This window comes from Monodelphis domestica, chromosome 8 (assembly GCF_027887165.1).
Source record: "Monodelphis domestica isolate mMonDom1 chromosome 8, mMonDom1.pri, whole genome shotgun sequence".
Lineage (NCBI taxonomy): Eukaryota > Metazoa > Chordata > Mammalia > Didelphimorphia > Didelphidae > Monodelphis > Monodelphis domestica.
Window position 1 is genome coordinate 253,349,339 of NC_077234.1, and position 26,878 is coordinate 253,376,216.

Consider the following 26,878-nt stretch of genomic DNA (forward strand, 5'->3'; position numbering starts at 1 on the left):
CAAGGGGGTGCCCAAGGAATTTCCCAAATACTATGAAGGTGTCTGGAAGGGGCATGCTGGGGCACAGCAATCAGAGGATACAACCTTCGATTTTCCGAACCCTGATGTCCTACTACCCATTGTCCCTATCCACTGCCCCCCTCATATTGATGAGCCCCATGTTACCTTAAAGGTGGGTAACATCTATTATGATTATCTTTTGGACACTGGAGCTTCCAGGTCTGTATTAAAGAGTACACCTGATTTACATTGCTATTCCATTTGGCTCAGAGAGTATAATGGGAGTGTCAGGGATATCCCAAAGAGTTAAAAAGCTTTCTCCTAGGATGGCGTCTGTAGAACCCCTAGAAGTACAATATTCTTTCTTCTTGACGCCTGATTCCCCTTTAAATTTGCTGGGGAGGGACCTTCTATGCAAATTCAGAGCCACAATAACTTGCTCTCCAAATGGTTCCTTATCATTGGAAGTACCTGAGGAATCTTTAAAATTACTCCCAGGACTTCTCTCAGAGAGCTAGGAGGGGAAAGAGCATCCCACCTTTGCAATACTTGCAGATATACTGGAGTCTCTTTGGGTCACATCTTCTTCCGATGTAGGCTTAATTAAGTTGGCTGTTCCTGTGCAGATAAAAACTAAATACAGCCCACCCCCTTCCATTCCTCAGTATCCCCTCACAAAAGAGGCAATTGAGGGTATTACCCCAGCAATAAACTCATTAATTGACCAGGGAATAATAATCCCTTGTAAATCTGAATAAAATTCACCCATCCTGCCCATTAAAAAAAACAAAAATAGGGCCCAATGGCAAGCACCTCTGTAGATTCATACAGGATTTGAGGGCTGTGAACAATCACATTATAAAGAGACACTCTGTAGTTTCCAACATACATATGATCATTTCTTCTATTCCTAGCACACCTACATACTTTACAGTAGTGGACTTGTGCTCAGCCTTCTTTTCCATACCCATTCATGAGGATTCCAGGCATATCTTTGCTTTCACCTGGAAATGTTCCAAGAATACATGGAGTCATCTGCCCCAGGGTTACATGGAAAGCCAGTTTATTTGCACAAATTTTGAGCCAAGACACAGATAATAAAATATTTACAAGCAGTAAATTAATCAAGTATTTCTCCCCAAAGTTAAATATTTGGGGTTCATTCTGATTGTGAGTGCCTGTTCTATTTCTCCCAAACTAATTGAAAATATTCAAAATTTAAGAGCTCCTACCACAAAGAAACAGTTGAGAGCAATTTTAGAAGCAACAGGGTTTTGTAGAAAATGGATTCCTTGCTATGGGGAAATTACTAAACCCCTTATTGCACTAACAAGGAATTTGATCCCTGAGCCCCTCAAATTAGAGCCAGAACACTTGTGAGCTCTATCAGATCTAAAATAGGCTATCTTGTCTGCCCCTGCTCTAGGAATCCCAGATTACAACAAGCCATTTACTTTGTACGTGAATGAGTGAAGAGGGGTAGCATCAGTTGTTTTAACTCAGACTTTGGGAGCTTCTCAGGACCCAATTGCTTATTATTCAGCCCAACTGGACCCAGTAGCATCAGGAGCACCACCATGTCTTAGCAGAGTAGCTGCTACAGCCTTACTAGTGAAAAAAACTGTTGATCTACTATTGGGATGCCCATTAACAATTATGTTCCCACATGAGGTAGAAGCATTGTTGCAAAGGCATAGAACACAGTGAATTACAAGGTATGAAACAACCTTGTTAAACAATGAAAATATTACTCTGAAATGCTATACAACCCTTAACCCTGCCACCTTGCTTCTAGATTTACCAATTTTAGGAGAACCATTACACAGTTGTGAAAGACTACTGTCCATGGCAGAAAAGGTTCGAGATAATTTCCTTAGACTATCTCTTGAGAGCATCTCATGGATGCTCGCTTAGACAACCCAGATCTGGTCTTATTTACTGATGGTTCTACTTTTATGAGGGATGGCATATGCTACACTGGAATTGCTGTAGTCACAGAATTTGCCAATGAGTGGTCAGCTTCACTGCCCTCTAATATTAGTGCTCAAGGGGCAGAACTCATAGCCCTGAAACACACCTGTATAATTGCCAAGGACACAAAGGAAACAATCTAGATATGCTTTTGGCATTTGTCACTCAGTCAGGATGCTATGGATCCAGAGAGGATTTTTAACCTCAGCTGGAAAATACTATAGCTAATACAGAAATGATTAATGAATTCTTCCTGCTCTCCAGCTGCCTGAAGCCCTAGCTGTAGTTCATTGCTCTGCCCATACAGGTGGCACTGACACTGTCTCTATGGGAAATGACTGAGCAGATACTAATGTAAAGCTAGCAGTCATAGAAGGTCCTAAATTAATTTTGACATTAAGAACCACTAATGACTTAAATTTATTACTTTCCTATAATGAAAAGGAAGTGGAAAAATGGAAGCAAAAATTTAAAGCAAAACAGATTAATGGAGTACGGGTGTCATCTGAAGGAAAACCCATGCTCCCTAGAAGTTTCTATCACCAAATTTGCCAATCTGTTCATAAAAATGGTCACCGATTCTGTCCTAAATCAAATATATTCTTGCTTGGGGATAATTCCCAGATTTCATGTACCATATCATCTCTAGAGCTCAGGCCAAGTTGAAAGAATGAACAGAGAACTTGAAACTATGATTGGCAAATTATGCACTGAGACACATTTAAAATGCCCTGAAATTCTCCCTTTAGTCCTATTTTATATCTTAGAAGCAGGCCCAGGAGACCTACACATCTCACCATTTGAAAGGCTTTTTGGACATCCACCTATACATGCTAAGTCTTTCTCCCCTGAATTACATCACCATTAGGGGGAGATACTACTATTGCTTCCTATATATATACAGGAATTACAGCACAAACTGCATGAACTCCATGAATCTGGAGCTGCAGTACAAGCCGGACTTTTCACTTCATGATCTGAACCCAGGAGACCAGGTGTATATAAAGAACGTCCAGCATACTGAAGCAACTCAGTCTTCCTGGGAAGGACCATTCCATATATTGTTAACTACTCCAACATCTATAAAGATGGGAGAGAAGGACTCTTAGATTCATTGCTCACATGTAAAGAGAGCATCTTCTGTTGAGACTAATTGACTGTATCCTATCACACGCATTGTAGAAAATAATCCATAGACAAGTGGGTACTGCTTTTTGGGGGGAACACATTGAATCCCTGAATTTTTTTTCCTTATTTTTATTATTGCTTTTCTTCTATTTTGATTAGCATTCAGAAAATATAGTTACAGATTATGTAAACTTCACTTTGTTATGGCCTAAATATAATGCCTATAATAAACATTCCATAATTTCTCGGTTGATATGTTTTCCATTTGTGTAATTTATATTTCCTGTCTAAAAACCATAATATAGATACATTTATGTCTAGCTAAAACATATAAAGTATTGTGTTTTAGTTTGCATTCTATTAGAAATTACAATTAACTAAAATTTTATATTTACAGTATGAGGCTGATGCTCATTAAGATGAGCCTGAGGCATCATAAATGCTGATATATGTTCTGAATCATTAAATATTTAATTATTTTAGTCTGATAGAAGAATTGAGGGTTTAAGTAGCAAGTATTTTCATACAGTCTTTAAAACTGGCATTTCATAGAAAATTCAAAGAGTAACTTGAATACCAAAACAGTTAAATAATAAGCTTAATCTATTCCTCAAAGATATTAGTTATCAAGAAATGTCATATAAGAGAAAATGCTGCATATATGATGAACTTGCACATATGGACACTGTAATGTAGGACTTTAGTGTCTTTAGTGTCACAAAACAAGTCCTATTTAACACATACTAGCTAGGAGAATAAAACAAATCACTCATCACTCACAATCTGTGTCACTGAGGAAATTTGCTATAGAGAAATTATTTATCTGCCTCTGTGGAGGGAGTTTTAAATATTAAAACAGCCCAATAGTCATAAAATCACAGATCTAAGAACCTCACCCTGAAACAAAGAAATAAAAAGATTTGAAAAAAACAAGTAGGAAAGTGCATTTCTTAATATCTTGTCCACCAAAAGTTCTATAGAATATGAAGTATTCTTCATATTCAAAAAGTAAGGCAACTTCAATCACAACTCATTCATCAAAGCAAAGTTTTAATTGTGGGCACCAAATATGACCTATAGTTACAAAACAACATGGTTTCTGATCAAATGATGCTAAAACTATAACTGCATAAAATAAATGACTGTGAATGTAAAAAAAGATAAGAAATGCTAACAGAGTTTAGCATAGATGAATCAATGAATCATTCATTGTGGTTTACCATGTGGCATGAACTGTGTTAAGTCTTGGGAGAGAAAGGCAAAAGCAAGACACTATATCTCTTCAAAGATCTCATATCCTGATGGAGACAGTCCACCACCAAACACACATCCATGCACACTCATGCCCTCACACTCCCATTCATTTTATAAACAGAATACAGGAGAGAATCCAAAATTACCAGAGAGAGAGAACAGTGATAATGATGGGATCACTGAAGGTCTCTGGCAGAAGGCAATGTTTGAGGTGAGTCTTGAAGCATGAGGAGAATACTGGGACGTAGAGGGGAGCAGGGGAAAGTTTCTAAGAACTGGGGATGACTGATGCTGACATGCCAAGATGAAATGTAGGCTTGTGCATTAGGGAGAAAGCCAGTGATGGGAGCCATTTGAGGGCACAAAGGGGAGTGATATGAAAGGAAAAGTAGGAAAGGGACAGATTGCAAAGAGTTTTAAATGTCAAAGAGAGAAATTTGCATTGGATCCTAGGTATCAAGGTACATAAGCCTTCTGGTATAGGGAAAGTACTCTGGCGTTTTTGCAGTGGCCATGAACTAGAGCGGTGGCTGTGCTAAGGGATTCAAGAGGATATTTAATAGGTCTTTTGCGGGTGCAGAAATGGCAAGTTTTGGCAATTGATTGTACATTTGGGGTGGGTGATTGAAAAGAGTCAAGGATGACAGTGACGTAAAATGGAGAAAAGAATCGCAATACTCTCTGCACATAGGAGGAATTTAGAAGAGCAGCGGGTTTGGGAGGAAATGGATCAAGGTCTGTTTTTAGAGATGTTGAAAATCTGACATTCTTGCATTTTCAAGGTACATAGTAGGCATTTTTTTCTGCAGGCCTGGAACTTAGGACACACAAAGACATGTATATACACACTAACATATGCCTATAAGTATATATAATATACATGTGTATATGACTATATACATATGTGTATATGTATGGATGCATATATAAATATATACGTGTGTACAATATATATGCAATTTTATTATGAATAAGAAATTATAAGTAAATGGTGTTTCAAAATAAAAAAGGAGCAATTACTTCTGTCTAGGGCTAACATGACTTAGGAATTTCAGTGTAGCAACTGAAGAGCTGAAAGGGGAGCATCGTATGCAAAGATAGTAGTAAAGCAGGAAGGACAGGTAAGGAAACAGTAAATGTGGGGAAAGAAGGAATATTTTTAACAAGACGATACAGATAATCTAAGAGGAGTTGTAAGAGATGAAAGGGAAAGCGGTTGGTCGGGTCCAAATTACAGTGAAAAAAATATTAGATAGGTAGTCGGGCTCCATTAAAGAAAAGCAAAGCGCATGGCCTGCCAATATTAACCTTACGTCTATTAATTGTGTGTGTGTCTGCCAAGTGACATGAAAAATGTATAGCATATGGGAAAAAATTATCTTTGACCAAAATGAATTTACAGTCCAAAAGGGAGATACATAGGGGAAATGTCTATGAATACATATATACTTACATACATACATACATACCTATATACACATATGTATCATTCCTAAGTCTATATCTAAAAAAGTATATATTCTTGAGCATGAATATAAAGAAGGGAACGATCAGACAGAAACGGTATTTTGTACGCATTTTCTTCCATAAGAAAAATAATAACATCATCGAGTGGTACAGGCAGAAACATATTGCCCTTCAGGCATGATGGTGATGCCACTGACTTACTATTAATAGGGTACGCACCTCAAATTATTTTTCCATGATTTCTTTTGGTGGTGATTTATTTTCCTGCTTCTATCAACACTACTTTCTTGGCCTCGGATGTGAATATTACTATACTTCACAGGACAGGTCAGACTGGGGGTGTATTCTCTAGGTATATAATAGAGAGAAGCTAACTGATCCATTAGAGGATTCAGCGGATGACCTTGGCCTCATTAGCACCATGTTCCAAACAACTGAACAAACCAGCTGCTGTCAAGATACTCAAGGTTCCCACCAAGGTCACACTGAGAAAAGAACATTCTATAGAAAAGTAACGCTTTTTAATTTTAGTGATAGTAAAGGGATGCATTTAAGCATTTCCTCTAATTATTTAATTTTTAAAATGACCAGTTGAAGTTCCTCCAAACTATTATTCTTTTCACAGGAATCTTTAATATGACAGAAAAGCAGGTGACAATCAGAAAAAAAATCATAGGTTTTAGATATATAAGTGGATAGATGGATAGATGGATGGATAGATGGATGGATGGATGGATGGATAGATGGATAGATGGATAGATAGATGGATGGATAGATGGATAGACAGATGGATGGATAGATGGATAGACAGATGGATGGATAGATGGATGGAAGGACGGATGGACAGATGGATGGATGGATTGACAGACAGACATTGGGCTCACAGAACTATCTGCAGCAATAGTTATTAACGTAGGGTCACTGAATTTTTTAAAATCCATTTTGATCAATGTATTTCAGTCAATAAACATTTATCTCATGCTTAGTCTGTGTCAAGCACTGTGCTATTTTATTTCATGCATTTAAAACCACTATTCTGAGGAATACATAAGTTTCACCCTTCATCCAGAAAGGTTTTACAGGTATAAAAATTTTAGTCTGTTTCTTCCCCTCTTTTCATTGTATAATATAGGAGCAAAACTTCACGATGAAGACATGTTTGCAATGAAATCTCTCCTGGTTGTTTTCAGGGATTCTATTCAAAATGTATATAACCCCAGAAGTCTCCCAAGTTTTAGAACCTTTCTTACTTTTGATTTTACTTCATGCTAGTCAGTTCCTGCTGGATTGCAATAGCTCAAAGTAGAGAATTTGATACAGTAGAGAAGAGGGTGAAAGTCTATGATTCTTATACATTGGGGAGTAAGAATGGGTAGTTGAAAAAAAATTAAAACTAAATATCTGGTCTCTGAGAACTCCGTATCAATGTGTAGTAATGCTGGGGAAAGGCCAGAAAAGATAGATTTGTATCTAGGTTTTTCAAGGTTCAAATTCTATCCCTAAAACCTACTATCTGTGGAACTCTGGGCAAGTAACATAATCTCTCCAAGATTCAGATTTTTCATCTGTAAAATAAGGGATTTGGAATAGATGTATCCTAAATCTCCTTCTAATTCTAAATGATCTTGTCAAATGAAAATAGTCACAGGACAGAATAAGTTTTAGTTGCTAAGCACTTCTGTAGTCTTTGCCCTTTCAGTGGTTGCTGACTTACTGGTTCCATTCCCTCTGATTATTCCACCAAAATCTCTAAAATAGAACCGGGGAATTTAAGTCCAATTCAACATTTAAGTGTTTTCAGAAGCAATGGTCTGTGCTTGTTGCTGAGGATAAATAAGTAAAATGCCTTCCAGTCAAGAACTTTATAATCTAATATGGAGTCTTGGAGACACCCAAAATTCATTTATAGAGCAATTTTGAAACATTTACTAAGTGTTTTCATGCTTCCTCAATTCTTCTCCATTAAGTAGGCAGAACAAGTATTATTCTTATTGTACAGATGAGGAAACCTAGGTTCAGAGAAACTATATGATAAATATTTACATTTATCTTCTGATGTTTAAATAAACAATTTAAAATTTTATCTTCTACAGGGATCAAGTTTATAAGGTTTCCTACCTGTGTTGGTTCTTTGATGACTGATGAGGTAATCATTTTGAATAAACTCTTTTCCACACTGATCACATTGTGTTGTGAAGAGTGAATCAAACTCTCTGTCTATCAATCAGCAACTTTTAAGTTAATCAATTAAAAGCTGAAGTACCCCTACTTAGTACCTTACTAGTCACTAACTATGAGAGTTCAAAAGTCACTTTCTAGAGTGGGTGACAACTCCAGAGGCCACTGCCCTGCCCATGGGCAGTGCTAGGCAAATTGAAAGACCGTGATTTGTTCCTGTAAAGTGGGGAAGTAACAAGAAGTGACATGGAAGAAGGACTATAAAAAGTCCTGAACTTCCTGTCCAGGGGACTTCTTTGAATTTCTTCTTTGGAGTTTATCTTTGGAGGTTCTCTGTGTTGGCTAGCCAGATGGAGGAAAACACTCTTTCTATGGATCTTGATTCAGCTTGTAGTGGTAAGTGAAGTGATTCCTTCCTTGGTTCTTTGGTGAGGAAATACTCTTTGCTTGTTTGTGCTTTGGTGGGATACTCCATCAAGGTGAGTTCTGGTGAGACTCTTGGCCATCTTAGCCTCATGTGCACTGAAGATTCTGAGAGGATTCTTCAGCATCTCCTGGCTCTTCTGATTTCAGCTTCCTAATTAGGACTTTGGATTCTGGTGATTAGCTTTCAGATTCACATTTGTGGTCTGGAGACATTAGGATTAAATTTAGGGTATTTTGTATCTAGGCAGTATTTTCTGTCTCTTTATCTACATTTGTCCATTTTCACTCTTTCCACTTCTTTGTAAATAAAGCTGCTAAAAGTCATTTTGGCTTAAGCTGTAATATTTTTAAATCAGTGACCACAATATTATTTTAGTTCTTTCATATTAGCATAAAAACCTAAATTTTAGATTCTTATAGTATAGAATCATGGCTAAGACATTTATATCTCTGGGTCTCTATTTTTTCATTTGAAAAATAGTGAAAATTCTTGTGTCACCTACTTCACTGTGCTTCTTCTGGAGAAAGCATTCAAAATACTAAATTAGTCTGATATATTATTGTTACAGTTTTAGTTTTGTTTCTTAAGATATGTCTCCTGAAGAACCAACAAATATTTTAGGAAGGAAAAATAAGTTTCCTTATATACAATTTATTATTTCCACTTTGAAATGTATAAAACTGAAAGTAATTTTAGTGATATTCTATCCTCATATTTTCATTTTGCATATAAAATTCCATAGAGATAGATATTAACTTCCAATTTCTTGGGTGCCTTTCATCCAAGGTCATACTACATACAACAATTAATATGTTAGAATCAGTCTTTGAACACACATACCTCTTATTTCATGTCCAATCAATGCCCTTAAGGCAGATTTTGTTGGCATTTCTGTTTTTAAAATGTTTTCTTTATGATTTTTTCATTTTCACATCATGCCATTTTCACATTTTCCTCTCCATCCTCTCAGTCAATTCAGTAGTCCAACTCTTCATGACTCCATATGGTATTTTCTTGGCATAATCCCCAGTGGATTAAGGCAAAGAAATATTAAATGACTTGCCCAAGATCACACAGCTAAGAAGTTGAATTCAAGATCTTCTCTCTCTGGGACTAGCATTCTATCAACTGAGCCACCCAGCTACACATATAATTTCTTAATTGTTATCACTTTTGATCACTCTCTTCTCTTAAATATTCTTTTCTCACTGATGTTTATGACACTGCTTTCTTTTGGTTCTTCTCAGTTTCTTTTAACGGGACACAATTTGTTGCCTACCCCATTCAGTATAACAGTTTTCCAAGGCTCAGTACAAATTCCCTTATTTTTCTTTTCTTTCTACATTAGCAGAGGTCTTGTCAGTTTCCATTGGTCCAAGTATCTTCTCTCTAAAGATCAAGTCCAAACCTATACAATATGCTCTACTATGTCTGCAATTCTGCAGTCCCTCAATTATTTGTTTCCTGGTACATATCTCTACCTTGATGGCTCATTGTCCATTAGCTATATGAGGCCAACTTCTTGCATAATGGTCTATCCACACTATATCTTTAATAATGGGCATTTATCAAATAATGAATCATTTTTACAGTTGACATCACACAAAAACAATCAGACTTAGCACTAATTCATGTATCAGTTAGAACTGGCTCTTTGATCAGTGGGAATTTCAATGGTAGTAAAAGAAAATCTGCTTCAACATCACGAGCACTATATTAAATAGAAAAAAAAAGCTATTGTGTATGGAAATTGTTTTACTTTCATGGGCTTGTCAAACTATAATTTTTATGACCTCAAAGTTAAAACAAAACCCAGTACTCAATAAAGCAAATCTGTGATATTCTGCTGTCATTTGAAACTAAGAGTATGGAAATAAATAATACAACTTGGTACAGTCTTAAACAAGTTAATGAAGCATTAGATGATTTTATCTGAAATATATTTTCCATGGCTCCTATCATAATAATATAGTGGATGCCTTACAAATCTCCTCTTTGACTCTTCATAGACAGATATTTTCTATACTTGCTTTTTTTTTTTTGGTGCACTGTGTGAGATCTGAAGAAGTAGAGAGGTTGAAAGCAGTTGTTTCTCTGTGTTTATGACTTATCAATGATGATCTACAAATTGGTTGCTTATGAGACACGGGCACAAAGAAGAGACAGATTTCCCCCTGGTGCTCTTTTGGAAGCAGCCCACCAGGTAAAAAGATCCATATTGAAGGAAGATGTTTCCATTCTCCATGTGGAATATGTACCATTGGTCCTTGCACCAGCATTCCCTGGTTATTTTTACTTCTTTCATATACTTTCTTCCCTTTTAGAAGTTACCTTCCTAGTAAGATGTACATATAATGACTGATGGCAAGGACAAAATATATAAAGTTGGAGTTAAAAAAAGAGCAGCAGGATCGACCTTTTAGCAAGAAAACTAGCATTAGTGAGGCCATGGGGAAGATAAAATTTAGATATTTCATAGATGGTGCTATATAAAGTGAGAAGTGAACTTGTTAGTTGTTGTCCTTTAAAATGCATTATATTCAAAATCTGATTTAATTATTCACTTTCTACCTGAGAAAATTAATAGTAATAAGATTAATTTCTTAACCCTATTCTAATTGTTTTGTTGATGCCTTTGATGATTCTTTCAGGCTTAACATTACTTATTTTTTTAACCACAGTCATGTTTCTATCACCCAGTACCTTTTACTTTCTTCCTAAAGCCCTTTAGACTTCACAGATGAGAAAATTGGAAATGTCCTATAGGTAATTAATGACGATCCAAGATTGCAGAGAAAGGCTTGGCCTCCCTACACATCTATGTGTGAGTTATCTACAATAAAAGATAATTAAATCGATGGCAATGATGAGGTCAAGAAGGGAGAGTGTAGATGCAGTGAAGGGGGTCCAGAGCCTTGGGGACCACTGAGAGTTAGGGAGCAAGATAAAGATGATGAGCACAGCCATGAAGAAGGAGAATGAACAAATAGGTTATGGGATAAGAAGAATGTATTTATTTTTAATGAAAAATCAACTTATTTCTGCAGAAGTATTAGTAGCATAGTAGTTATGCTGATTTCAAGGTATTTTTAAAGTCAATATCAAGGTCACTATGCACTATATAACCAATTTTATTCACTTTTTAAACTAATAACTATAATTATCTTTCCCAGTATGATAACAGAAAAATATATTATGTTTAAAACTCATTCACTGTATCAGTACCTTTTGAAATATATGTTGAAAGAAGATAGATGCCTTTTTATATTAAAAAACCCATATATTTAGGTACACTTGATGGCTACTTTTAAAATGACAGAGTTATCTTGAACTAGTACTCGCAATATGAATATGTCAGGCATGCGTACCAGTGTTGTGACACGAATTTTAACGTATTAGGTGGAGTCAAAGTTAATATATTTAAGCGCCAATTTCTGCAAAGATCATATTAATAGTATATTTCCATGAATGCATTAAGTTTTGTTTGGAAAACTTCTATGAAGGCACAATGATGACATTAAATATGTAACAGGGAATTGGCCAATATAATCTCAGGCCTTAGATCATGGATAATATGCTCTACTTGGTAGCAACCCTCATGGAAACTTAGCAAGCTTGCACTTAGAAATGCATTGTGACACACAATTGAGGGCTTATTTCCCACATCAGAACAGTACAGATATTCTTAGACTATTTCCTGTCTGCTTATTGCATGTTGATGAAAAGCCTTTTAATTTACTGTGGAACTAGAATGGAGTGTTTATGCAAAGGTACAAATTGACAAAATTTCTCTATTCTAGTGTAAAATGAGGTAAAAATTCTTGTAGTCTTATGAGGAGAACGAGGAAGAGAGAAAGAGACAGACAGACAGAGACAGAGAGACTGAGTCAGAGAGACACAGAGAAAAAGAGAAGAGAGGCAGAGAGGAGGTGCTACCAGGTGCCTAATCTTGTGAGCTGGTGGCTTTGTGGAAGGAAACCTGTGGCTGCCTCAGTTTCCTCCTTGCCTGGTCTATCTATTCTTTCCTGAATGAACCACATAGTCGCTTTGTGATGAGATGCCTGTATAGAACTTAACACAGTGCTTGCCATATAGTAGGCACTATATAAATACTTATTTTCTTCCTTTCTCCCTTTGAAAGGTCAGGAATTGGTAGTCACTCTTAGCAGAGTCTGACAGCTGATGTAGCACTTGAGCTTGGTGAAGATCACCAGAAGTGACCTGCTTAAAGACCTGCCCAACAGCCTGGCTCCTGGAACATCCTGCCCTGAAAGCAAAGGCACAACTGGTCCCCTGACTGTGACATATTCTGAAGGAAATTTGGTGAAGTAATATTGGGAGTTAGGACTAAATTTGAGTCTGCTCTCCCAGGAACCAAGTATTTAGAGAGAATAACATTCTGTAGTTCTTGGGGAGATTTTTAATAATTGCATCCTTATTGTCCCTTCCAAGTGAATTTCTTTTCATGAAAGATAATTTCTATTAGTTAGTTAATTGACATTGAGAACTGTTCAAAAGGATGCGAGGGCAGAAATCCCTAGCCACAAATATTGAGGAATGATGTGCTCAGAAAATTAGCAGAAATTCAGTAACAGGCACTTATCAGCCAGGTTACTTGGCAAATATATCCCAGTCTTCCAGTTACCTAGAACTAGGAAAAGAGTAGTGGTTTGCTTTGGAAATCCTGTCTTCTAGTACAAGTGGGGTTTGTTAAATTTTCAGTTTATTCATTTAAAACTCAAAAACCCCCAAATACTATAAATAATTGATATATTCTTCTATGGACTATATACACTGAAGAAAATTATAAAGAAATATTAATAACGAAATTAATCTTAAAACAGGTTGTGTGTATTCAGAGAGCCAATTGTTAAACATTTACCAGCACACTCATGCTTACAAGCTTCTCTGCTGATTATCATGTCTATTATTTTCCATATTTATTATCTGTTCTCTGCAGAATTCTGTTACTTGCACTCTAAAGATATACAAAGATTAAACAAGTTGTACCTCTTTATTCATATAGCCTTATGAATATGGACCATGACGCATTCATAAATAGTAATTTTTTAAAAAGAGAAGATAAATATGCGAGTGGTTCAAATACAATTTTCTAGGTCTGGGGAAAGAAAAAAGATCGTGATCACTTGGAGGTATTAATAAGGGATGGCTTCATGAAAAAAGTGGTATTTGAATGCCCTTTTAAAAGAAGAACAAGATTTCTAACTCAGAAAGGAGAAGGCCAATGTAGTCTCAGAGATCATAAGAAAGAACAGCATGGAGAGAGGAAAGAACATATTATAAATGGGGAATCATAAATAGTTCCCAGTTTTCCCAAATTATAGAGAATGTGTTGGGAAGTGACATGAGAAAAGATAACAGAATCATAAGGATGAAAGATTGCAAAGAAGCTTGAACATTCCTGATAGATAATGGGGGAACTTAAAAAAATCTCTATAAAGAGGGGTGACATGACCAGTTTTATATACTGACTATGTGGCTGAAATCATTTAGCCTTTTTGAGCCAAGGTTTTCTCATCTATAAAACAAACAGGGTCCAATCCATCATTTCTAAGATCTCTCAAATACAGTATGAAGTACGCTGGACTTGGAGTCAGGAGATAGCAGTCAATGTTGATATGTACTGGTACGGGTTTTACCATTCGCTCTCAAAGATAAATGTGCATACAGTACCCCTTTAAGTGTAATTCGAATTACTCAACTGTTTTCAATAACCTCTGAAGTTTAGAGAACCAGCAAAGAATAAGCCCAGTCTAATTTGTAGTGCTGCCAACTTTCACAAAAAACACTGAGAGGAGCTGGTTCAATCTGTCTGTGGGACATCCCTCCATGAAGCCACATGCCAGCGTGATCTTTACTATCTGTAAGATCTCAGAAAGAAGTTTTAATACACATAAAATATAGGAGTTTGAATGATGATTTGTAAGTTTCTTCCAGCTATACATGTAATGAACGTCCACATTTTTTCATTCTGAAATTTTTGATTCCATGAAATTTCACTTAACTGAGCTACATAGCTGTCTAGCAAAGTACGAACTCTGACGCATTATTATGATATTGAGGTCAATCTGGTTTTATAAAGTCCTGAACTAATTAATGAAGCACTACTTATGGCTAGTCTTGGGAGTAGAAGCAATGGAAGAAGCATAGAATATGGACTGAGTCGACCTTGAAGCCAATAAGCCCTGAATTACAATTTCTCCTCTATCATCAATTCAAAGAACCCCTCAGTGCTAGAAAACTGTTTAAGTCTAGTTGCAGAGAATGTGTTAACATCCCTATATCAAGGAAATCACACATCCTTCTTCTATCTATATTCCACTGACAAGGTCTTTATCATCATCATTATGAATATTATTTGATTTTCTAAAGATTTTATTCATTGGCTCACTATTTTCAACAGTAGCTCATTAAGATTATCTACAAATTCACAGAATATTTGCGATTTGTTTTGGTAGAGTGAGTCCCACTCTGGTAGAATAACAGAAGTACTGAAATATGCCATCTACACAGTACATTTTGGTAAGATATGAAAGCACATTTTTCTAATAAAATTCCAATTTTTTTCATCTACAAATTCTCTGAGTTTCCTAAGTGCCATCATAAGAATATTTGTAATTTTAAAAACCAATAAATTGCACTTTGCATAATTCCCCATGCAGCTAACTAATTTATGTTGTCTTATTTCACAAAACCTCATATTTCTTTCAACTGTGGATATTATAAATATAACAAAAATAATTATAATTATCAAATGATCAAAGGCATGACAGAAGCAAAGTAATGCACCAAAGCTTTTTTCTTTAATGGAAATAGATTTTAAGATGCATGATTTAGGAATACAAATCAGAAAGCAAAACACAAAATAATAATAGTATTCTTGAAGGAAAGAAAAAAATGACCCGCATTGTGCAAAAATTTTAAAAGAAATGTTATTCCTTAGCAACAACTGAAAGGTAATTAATGAGAATATAAAACTATATTTTGCCATCATTATTCTGTAATAATTCATTTTCAGTTTTCATTTATAGTTATTATGCTGCTTAAATTCTGGAGAGTTCTTTTCCAAAAATCTCAATGTGAAGCTGGTAAATATTTTAATATATTGATATTTAATAAGAAAGGAATATTAAGAAGTATCTCCAAATGTCTACCTGAAGTTCAGTGAATTCCTTGCACTTGCTTCTTATTCATAAGTATGATTGACTCCTTCATTGTTGTCATAATACAGGGATTGGACAAATTATGGCCCAATTGACCAATATACAGCCTGTAAGCTAAAAATAGGCCAAATCCAGTCTGTCAAGTTTAACAAGTCCTACCAAAAGTTATTTACACTTTTAAACTTTATTGTATACTCCTCACAATCATGTGATCACATTATGAGGAAGAGATTTAATGTCTGAATAAAGTGATTAATATTATTACTTTCTAAAATACTCAAGCATTGATTGTTAATTGAAAAATGTTCTTAAGTTCTAAATATGACTTATCTTTATGTGAATTATCTAAATTTAGATTGGATCATGGTTTCTGCTATACTTCAATTTAATTAAATCTCATATTATGCTACAATGACTGTCCTAATCAATTTCTCCCATGCTCAAAGCTAGATTTTATCCAGTTTTCTTCTATTTCTTATTTTAAGAAGTTCAGGTCAGTCTTCTCAAGATTCAAAGTAAGGATGAATATTTTCAAAAATAATTACTGACAAGTGATTTAATAATTTAAAATATTGTATAAATACGATCCTTCTAGACTGAAGTGATTTACATACATATAGATACAGTCCAAGACATGAACAATGTTACTAAGATTTTCCAATGGCATAGACTTCAATTACTTCATTCTGTGGATAACGTTCATTTAATTTTTGTCTTAGTCTAAAAAATAGCTTGAACTTATAATTCACTGTATGATGCATGATTTGAATGTGGTAAAATGAACAATTTATTAATTACTGAAAACATATATCTTGATACTGGGAAACAGTATTGGCTACTATAAGTACAATAGAGAATATTATCATCTCCATTTCTGAAAAACCCCTTAATATGGGGGAGTATTTTTCAATGATAACTAGGAAATCAGTTTAAAGAGGGGACCTAATTAATATAGGATTCAGATGCTTAAAATCTTACAGATGATTTTGTTAGAGCTAGAAGAGCAAGAGATTGAATTAACTGACCAATCTTAATGGATTTAAGTTCAAATTTGGTCACTACATTCACAAAAATTTAATTTTAGTGGAAGATGGAAGACATATAAGAGAAATAACTCAAAATAAAACATATTAAGAACACAGAGATCTAAATGAAATGGCATGGGAATTCTGAAGGGGCAGCACCAGATTTCTAGTCAAAAAATTTCATTTCATTACTAGTTCTGACAATGAACAGCTGTGTGACCTTGAACACATCATTTATCCTTTCTGAGGCTCTTCTTCTTTTCATTTTTGTAATGAGAATAAAAAGACCTACCTAAGAGTGAGTAAGGTGCTTTGCAAACAAAAAGACTAATATTGAAGCAAGTTGCAAAACTGAATTTTGTTGAGTAGGTGGTGGTTAAGGAAGACTTGTGAAGGATGAGACATTTGAGCTGATTCTTAGAGGCCAGATAGATGTTGGTTGAAAGAAATCAAAACAAAATGAGGACATTAAAGCTAGAGAGAATTAATTGATGAAAAGTATGGACATGCCAATACAAGTAATGTGTTCAAGGAATGGTCTTATCTGAAAGAAGTTTAGAGAATATGAGAAAATGTGATATGACAGTTGACTTTAACCATTCTGTAGAAAACCTTAAAGTTTTGAATTCAGAGGCATTAATTCTTTAATGGTCGAATATTATGATCAGAATTTGGCATCTGGAAACAATATTTAAGATTGTTTAGGAACCTGAGACTAGAGCTGGAAAAACCAGGTAAGTAAGAATCGAAAACACTTGAGTCTAAAAATCAGAAGTCACCAGCTTTAACCAAGTCCCTGATGAATGATGATGATGATAATTATGAGTTTGAAATTATGTAGCACTTTTTGGTTTGAAAAGCACCTTCTTATATTACTGATTTTAGCTTTTCGGTAACTCAGATGCTCATGTTATCCCCATTTTACAGATAAGGAAGCTGGGGTATGAAGTGTTTAAGTGACTTGCTTGGGATCATACAGTTATGAAGTCAGTTTTGAATTTTAGCTTTGCTAAATCTGATTCCATTGCTATATACACGACAGTCCCTACAATGTCCACAGAAAGTGTGGATCCAGCCTTCTGTGTGATGACTTCCAGAAAAAACACTGCCTTTCAAAGCAGTTCAATATGCTTTTAGAAATATTCAACTTCAATCAATTAACAAACATCTTTTAAGTATTCTTTCTAGGCGCTGCACTTAGTGATGGGGATAAAGGCAAAAGCTCAACAGTTCTGAGCTCAAAGGGCTTACATTTTAATTGAGTAAATATTCTGTATGAACATAATAGGAGTCTGAAAACTGACTGCCATTTAGGGATTTGTAATTCATAGGGACCAGCTATCCCTTCCCAGTCTTGACAGTGATATAGAACTATTGGCTTTGGTCAGGAAAGGAGAACTGAATAACACCATGGAATTCTGAAAGAGAAATTCACAATCCATAAAAGACAAATTGGAAAGAAAAAGGGATATAACAAGAACTGAGCCAGAAAGAGTCATCAGAAAAGAAGCATCAGGAAAAAGAAGAAAGTTAAGGTAAAGTTGAATTTGGGAAATAAAGAAAAAGGTCAAGTTGGTCATTGAATCCTATAATCACATCTGAAGCAGAAGCTCTAAGCTAAAGTTCCCAGTGAATTCAAAGTAAGAAGGTTAGGGCTCATCTAAAAATAAATTAAAATATAAACTATGAGGATGAAGAAAACCTCCCCCTAAATATTAGGTTTGGATTATACTTCTTAATCTCTGTTAAACATAAACTGCATGAAGCAGGGATGGATCATGACTTAAAGGTCTATTATTTTTGTTAGGATAAAACAAATGAAAAAGTTAATTTCTGTAACAGAGTATGGATGATTAAATCCCAAGAGACAGGAAGATGATGATCCCAATAACCAGTTGGCTATCCTGAGCATCAACTCACAAGCAGTAGTTTTAAATATACATACATATACATACTTAACTAATAAACAAGTATATTATACAAGTATGTATTCTGGTATACAAGAGACTGGCCAATGGTTATCCATTCCCTTAAACTTGCATCATCTGTTCTGCCTAGTGACGACCAATATAGAGATCTGGGGAACCTCCTTCTGGAGCTGCATGAGGGACTTTGCTTCTGAGTTCAGAGCATATGGAGATATTCTGTGACTGCTTCCTGCCTACGTCCTGAGTGGTAAAGAAAAGCCATTTGATTAGCAGCCTTACTACAAAACTGAAGAAATACACTAAAGACACTAAAAAGTGAAATATCTATTTTCCCTTTGGGGAAGCAAAGTAAAATCATATAAACGACAAGCCTCGGGTCCTTATTCTTTCACCTGAGGTGCTATGTGGCTCAGAATACATGACAAGGATACAAATCAAAACAAAAAACAAAGGCAGCCCAGGCCTTGCAATTGTTTTCATCCTAATGAAAGAAACAAAATATCAAGCGCATTAGTGGCCCAAGAGGAATTATTACATCCAGAAAATTAATAGGATTGTAAATATAATCATAGGGGAGTAAGACTCCCATATAGGAAGAATTAAGGGGAGGAAAATTTTCATCTTAAATAATTCTATTGACACCTTTATAAAATAATTTCCATTTAAATTAAACTCAAATAGAATTAAAAAAAAAACTTAGGAAAATATCTTCCAAAACAAATCTGGAATACATGTGAATATGATTATAAAACACTTTAAAAAAAATAAAGTCATATTTAAATAATTGGAGAAATATTAGTTGTTAATGGGTGGGCAAAGCCAATGCAATTAAAATGACAAACCTACTTAACTAATCTACTCATTCAATGCTATCTCGACTAAATCACCGAAACATATTTTATTGAACTAGAAAAAAATATCAAAATTCATTTGGAAAAAATAAAGGGTCAAAAATATAAAAAGATATAATAAAAAAGTTAAAGGAGTCTAGCAGTAACAATAGATCTTAAACTATATCATAAAAATAATTTTCAAAAGTATAAGGTATGGGGTAAGAAATAGAAAAGTAGACCAATGGAACAGAATAAATATACAATGTTCATAAAATAGTGTAATAACCTTGTGTCTGACAAAGGTAAAGTTGCAAGTTTTTGGAATAGGCATTAACTATTTGGTAAAGAATGATGGGAAAGCTGGAAAGCAAGTTGGCAGAAACTAGATATAGATCAATATCCTTTATCATTCACCAAGAGAATTTGAAAATGGATACATGTTCTAGGTATAATAAAGTTTAATATAAACAAATTAGAAGGATAGAGAACATGTTACCTATTATATTTATGGATAGAATGAGGATTTATGAATAAGAGATAAAAAGTATTGTGAAATTTAAAAGAGATAATTTTGAATACATTAATATTGAAAAAGTTTTTGTACAGGTAAAACTAAAATAGCCAAGATTAGTTAAAATGATATGTATCCCTCTAAGAAAAGAGGTCATTGGTAACTCTCAAAAAACTTTATTATGACCTGGGCAGTTAGAAGAATTACACTTAGAGGGAACAGTGACAAACTGTATAGGATGAAATGGCAAGACATAAATATGTATATAGATATATGTATGCATAAATACATATGTGTGTGTATCTATGTACATATATATATACAACTATAGCTAAAAAAAGAGGTTAATACTAAAAGAAATGGGAAAAGGAACAAAAGGAGGTAAGTTTATATTTCACAAAAAAGCTCATGGTGGGAGGGGGAGAACATGAATACACTGGAAGGGTAAAGAGGTTGGAGATAAGAAATACTCAACTCACACATTGAAATTGACTCAAAGGGGGAAGAACAATCAAATACATTGGGGCAGAGAATTGATATGAGCTCTATAGGGAAGTAGAAGGGTAACAAATGGACTGGTGGGGAGGGAAGCAGTACAAGGGAGGGAGAAGGTGGGGGGTAGTATAAAAAGACTGTAAAGAAAATAAGAGGGGAATAAGAAGGGGGGATAGAAAGGGAAGGAAAATAAGGGTGGGAATTAGGGGGATCCATTAAGAACAAAACATTGGTGTGGATGGAAATAGAGAAAAAAGAAAAGGTAGGATCAGGAGTAGAAATAAAAATCCTGGGAAATACACATCTGGTAATCATAACTCTAAATGTGAATGGAATGAACTCAATCATAAAATGCAAGTGAATAACAGTGGATTAGAATCCAAAACCCTATCATATTCTGTCTACAAGAAAAACACATGAGGAAGTTAGACATGCATAGGGTAAAAGTAAGAGTATGGAGCCAAATTTATTGGGCATCAACTGATAAAAAAAAAAGGCCATAGTCCCAATCATGATATCTGAAAAACCAAAGTAAAAAGAGATCTAGTTAAAAGAGATAGGGAAGTTAATTACATCCTGATGAAAGGAAGTATAGACAATGAGGAAATATCAGAACTCAACATGTATGTACCAAATGGCATAGCATCCAAATATCTAAAGGAGAAAATACTGGAGCTCAAAGATGCAATAGATAGAAAAACTGTACTATTGGGGGACCAGAACCTTCCTTGATTAGAACTAAATAAATCAAACAAAAAAATAAATAAGAAAGATGTAAGAAAAGTGAATGAACTCATAGAAAAAACAGAGTTAGTAGATAATTGATAACTGGTCAAGGGACATGAATAGGCAATTTTTGGTTAAAGGAATCAAACCCCTTAATAAGCCCATGAAAAAGTGTTCTAAATCTCTTATAATCAGAGTGATGCAAATCAAAACAACTCTGAGGTATCACCTCACAACTAGCAGACTGGCTAACAAGACAACAAAAAAAGTAATGAATGCTGGAGGGAATATGGCAAAGTCAGGACATTAATGCATTGCTGGTGGAGTTGTGAATTGATCCAACCATTCTGAAGGGTTATTTGGAACTATGCCCAAAGGGCGATAAAAGACTGTCTGCCCTTTGATCCAGCCATAGCACTGCTGGGTTTGTATCCCAAAGAGATGAGGAAATAGACTTGTACAAGAATTTTCATAGCTGCCTCTTTGTGTTGGCAAAAATTTTGAAAATGAGGGGATGCCCTTTATTTGGAGAATGGTTGAATAAAATGTGGTATATGTAGGTGATGGAATACTATTGTACTCAAAGGAATAATAAACTGGAGAAATTCCATGTGAACTGGAACAACCTCCAGGAAGTGATGCAGAGTAAGAGGAGCAGAACCAGGAGAACATTGTACACAGAGACTGATACACTGTGGTACAATTGAATGTAATGGACTTCTCCATTAATGTCAATGCAGTGATCCTGAACAACTTGGAGGGATCTATGAGAAACAACACTATCCACATTCAGAGGAAAAACTGTGAGAGTAGAAACACTGAAGGAAAACAACTGCTTGATTGCATGGGTCAAAGGGGATATGGCTGGGGATGTAGACTCTAAATGAATATCCTAATGCAAACACCAATAACATGGAAATAGGGTCTGATGAAGGACACACATAATGCCCAGTGAAATTGCATGTCAGCAAGGGTAAGGTGGGGGAAGGGAGAGACAGAAAAAATATGATTCTTGTAACCAAGAAATAATGTTATAAATTGACTAAATAAATTAATTTAAATGAATAAAAAAGTAAAACTGAAAAGACTTAAATGAGCTGATGCAAAGTGAAGTGACCAGAACTAGGAGAACAGTGTATATAGTAACATAAATAATGTATAATGGTCAATTGTGAAAGGCTAACCTACTATCAGCAAAATAATTTTCCAAGAAAGACCCAAGAGACTCATGATAAAAAAGAAACAAATAAATAAAAAAAGAAAACAGTTCATATCAAAACAAGGAACTGCTGGAATTTGTAGACCAAAGCACACTTTACTTTATTCCCTCTAAGAAAATTTTATTTTTTACATGATATAAAATATGTAATATTTTTCTTCCAACGCAACATGGGTAATATATATGTATTGATTGAAAGCACTGATATAACCTATAATAGATGATTTACTGCCTGGTGAAAGGGAGCGAGAAAATCTGAATTGTAAAATGTCAGAAAATAGTGGTCAAAAATTATTTCTACATATAATTTTAAAAATTCAATTAAAAAGTTTAATAGAATATATAGAGAGATCTTTGTTAAATATATGATTATAAATCATTCCCCAACTGCTAAGTGGTAAAAAAAGGAAGAAATAATTTTTGGATAAAGGAATCAAATATGTATATATAATTACATTAAGACAACTCTAAATTATTATTTATTTGTGAAATGCAAATCAAAACAACTCTGCTATATATCACATGTATCAAATTGGTTTAAATGAGATGGGAAAATGACTAATGTTGAAGAGATTGTGGGAAAATAGACACACTAATATATTGTTGGTGCAACTGTGAATTGATCTAACCACTCTGGACAGTAATCTGGAATTATACTCAAAGAACAATAAAACTGTATATACCTTTTGATCCTTTAACACCACTATTAGGTTAATTTCCTAAAATTATAGGAGGAAAAAGGAAAAGAAACTGTATATTTAAAAATATTTGTAGTATCTCTTTTTGTGGAGGCAAAATACTGGAAACTAAAAAGATCTCCATCAATTGAGGAATAGCTGAACAAGTTTTGGTATAGGATGATCATGGGACAGTATTGTGCCATAAGAAATAACAAACAAGATCACACACACACACACACGCACACGCACACACACACACACACACACACACACACACACACACACACACACACACACCCTGAAAAGATTCATATAAAGTGATACAAAGTGCAGTGTGTAGAATCAGGAGAATGTTGTACCCAACAACCAATAATATATGATGAACAACTGTGAATGAGAATTACTAAAGAAAAACCAAGGATCCAGGACAACTCCAAGGAACTCATGATGAAAAAGGATATCCACTGCCATAAAAAAAATATCTACCACCACACAAGGGACACAGTCCAAATGCAAATAGAAACAGAACATTTTTCACTTTATTTCCTCTGTGATTTTTTTCTCTCATTGTAAGCAATATGTTTCTTATTTCATGACAGGATGAATAGGAAAATATGCATAACATGATAATATACGGACCACAAATATCATTTTGTCTGCGTTTTGGGGACAGGGGAGGGATGTGAGGGAATGGGGGAAAAGAATAAGATAGAGATAGAGAAAAGCTCATGTGAGAATTGTTTCTTTTGGATAAGTATATTTATTTTACTGTATATCTGTAACAAATCACATATATCATCTTGTACTATATGTTGTTATACATTAAAATATTAGCAAAAGTTAAGATAAAATTATTTTATTTAGAAAATTATTTGTTAAATAATATTTGGAGTCATAGGACACATGTTGTAACAACTCGGTGGAGTTTTCAGATGGTAAAATTGGCTTAATAGCATCATGTAAAGTAAAAGAGCTTCTCTGACATCTTGGACATGCTATTAACTTTCCCTCAACTGAAAACCTATCAGGTTGTACCAGGTAACTTCTACAAGTCCATCCTGGCTCATCTAAGAAATTCTGGTGTCATCCAAATTCTCCATGATAGCGCCACCCATTCTAATCTTAGACTCCTCCAGTGAGAGATAATTTAACAAATTAAGAAGTAGCGTAACAGGTGTCCAAGAGTTTAGGTGAGGAAGATAATCAAGGGTCTATTGAGAGAAGAATAAAGGAAATAGGAAAGAGAAATTTCACGTGGTAGGGAAAGGGCGATTTTCTTAGAGGTACGCTTAAAACAGCTTTGATATTGGCAAGTTAAGAACTGCCTCAAATGTATTTTTAATTCATCACTAGCAACAAGAAATTGTTAATCTCTGGTTTGCATGACATTTCATTAAAACCTCCCAAACGTGTGTTGACTGGTACCTACAACTTGATATTTTCATCTTAGGTAATTCTATTGGCATCATTCTAAAATAATTTCCATAAGAAAATTATGACATGTCAAATACTATATTTGATATTTGGAGGCACAGGACACATGCTGTAACAACTCAATGGGGTTTTCAAAAGGTAACATTTGTCTCAAAACTTGTCTCACAGTAAATGTCACCAGTAACAACTTTTTTACTACCACCTGTTAGGAAAGAGCCATAAAAAATCTAGTTTGGAGTAAAATGCCATTATTTTTCCAATACTTTTCTAAACTAAATATCCATAGAATCCAGGCTATCTGTCTGGGTAAGAGGGGAAACGTCTATAATGATTTCTTTCAGATATTTGCCATAATCAATTTCCTTATGCAGTTTAAGAAGCCTTCACTTAGAACAAATTCACACTTTAGCATTTAATGTGATAATAGACTGCCAGATATGTTATGATGTGAACATACTCTAAACCAAAATAAAGATTTGGGCTTCGGAAAACCTTAGATCTGGGTATGTTTTCTCCTGGATATTTTTCTGGTTACAACTGCTTCGAAGGTCAAACATGATTGCATGTTTTTATTTGCTTCAAAACTGAATAATGTTTTCTTGACCCTTTGATTCAAAAATAAGGTTTGGGGATATTTGAAAGAAGAATGTTGATATTAATATATAAAAATAAATGTGGGGAAAATCAATTTTTCTAATTCAGATTCAACAATGAAATAAAAGATGAACAAAGGGTACACAATTAGGTGAGAAAGAGTAATCCCTGACTAAAGTTAAACCTGACCCAGTTAAAAGGGCTCTGAAATTAAAATCAGGAACCCTGGCTTCAGATGCCAGGTCTGCTGCCTACTCTTCATATGAGTTTTGACAGATTACCAACTTCCTCCAAATTCCTCATTTCTAAAATTAGAAAGTGGACCAGATAACGTTCTTCCTCCTTTTAAGCTGTAAATATGTAATCCAATGGTCACAGGATAAAAGTAGACATTTTGAATTTTAAAATGAACAAATATATTCCCTCCTGAAACCAGTCCTTGTGCCTTGCCTGATATGCTAGCGAGTCCATTTTCCATCTGTTCTCTCTTTGCTCTCTAGCTAATAAATTGAAACCTCTCAAAAATTTGGCACTAACTACTGATGATAGAAGAGCCCTAGATATATTCTAGAGTCTAGTTTTTGACAGTCGCTAAATGACTCAGTGGATAGAGCTCCAAGCTTAGAGTTGGGAATATCCAAGTTCAAATCTAGCCTTAGACACATATTGTAATATGACCCCAGGCAAATACATGTAACCCTCTTTGCCTCAGTTTCATCTTTGGTAAAATGAGCTACGGAAGGAAATGACAAATCATTACAGTATTTTTGTCATGAAAGCCTAAAATGACATCACAAACAGTTGGATGTACCTGGGATGACTGAACAATAAGACCTTATTGTTGACAAGGTCAAGCACCTGAGACGCTAAAGATTCTCTTGATGGTTGCCGTGCTAATGACTTTCAAAATGTCCCTCTTTTTCAATGTTCTTAAGATTCCTTCATTACAATGTAGACTACTTTTCTCCAACATCTACTTTTTATTTTAGGGTTCTTTCAGAGTTAATTATGCTTTAGGAAAGGGTTCTGCTACATTAAAAAGGATAGACACAGCTAAGCATTATAATAATCAATATCAAGTACAATCTTGGGTCATGTGTGTATTGTAGACACACAAAAACCTACACACATACAGGCACATACATAGTCTTTCTTCATTGGAAGTTTTGCTTCAGTTTCTGCGATTCTATTACTTTGACTTTTGAACCACAGCTCATCGGTAAGATGAGGGACTGCCTCTCCAAGAGCTACTTAGAAAATTTAGGACAGGATTGATTCGGCATCACTCCTATTCTTTTAGTTTTCATCATTGGGCAATCTCAATCTAATGAGACGTGAATCCAACACGCAATTATTTGTTTCAAAGTTATTGCTTTATGAACAGCTACAAGACTCAATCCATGAGCTTAAGAATAGACTCAAAGATATCTCTATAGGAAGAGAAGTAGGAGTAGATGGGGAAGATCAAAAATGCAATTTAAAGGGGAAGACTCTCCCCCTCCGCCCCCCCAAGCGGGAGGGTAAAGATAATTTAACTACTGGAATCAGAAGGAAAATGTATACTATGCCAAACAACTAGACTAATATGTATAGGGCTTCTTCCTGCTGCCCCTCAATTCTCTGAATAGTCTAAAGAAAACTTTCCCCCTCCTCTAGGTGCAAGTTAAATACTTCTTGGAGCAAAACTTGTTGGAGACACTTTTGACATCTTAAATTTTCATATTTTTACCATAAAAGTCAGGGCAATGAGAGGAGTCTGGTAAAATATGAAAACAATGATCACTTTAAAACAATTTGATAAGAAACAAAACAACATATTGACTT

The 26,878-nt window shown here is 34.9% G+C and overlaps 1 protein-coding gene and 1 long non-coding RNA gene across 5 annotated transcripts in view; one reads left to right on the forward strand and one right to left on the reverse strand.

Moving 5' to 3' along the window:
* LOC130455801 (uncharacterized) overlaps positions 1-18,931 on the forward strand; it is a 30,189-nt gene extending 11,258 nt beyond the window's left edge. Inside the window, exon 2 of the long non-coding RNA XR_008913931.1 lies at positions 18,693-18,931. This is a non-coding gene — a long non-coding RNA (uncharacterized LOC130455801). The remainder of the gene's footprint in view (positions 1-18,692) is intronic.
* The window catches only part of CADM2 (cell adhesion molecule 2), a 1,288,026-nt gene that overhangs the window by 964,898 nt on the left and 296,250 nt on the right, over positions 1-26,878 (reverse strand). The window lies entirely within an intron of this gene.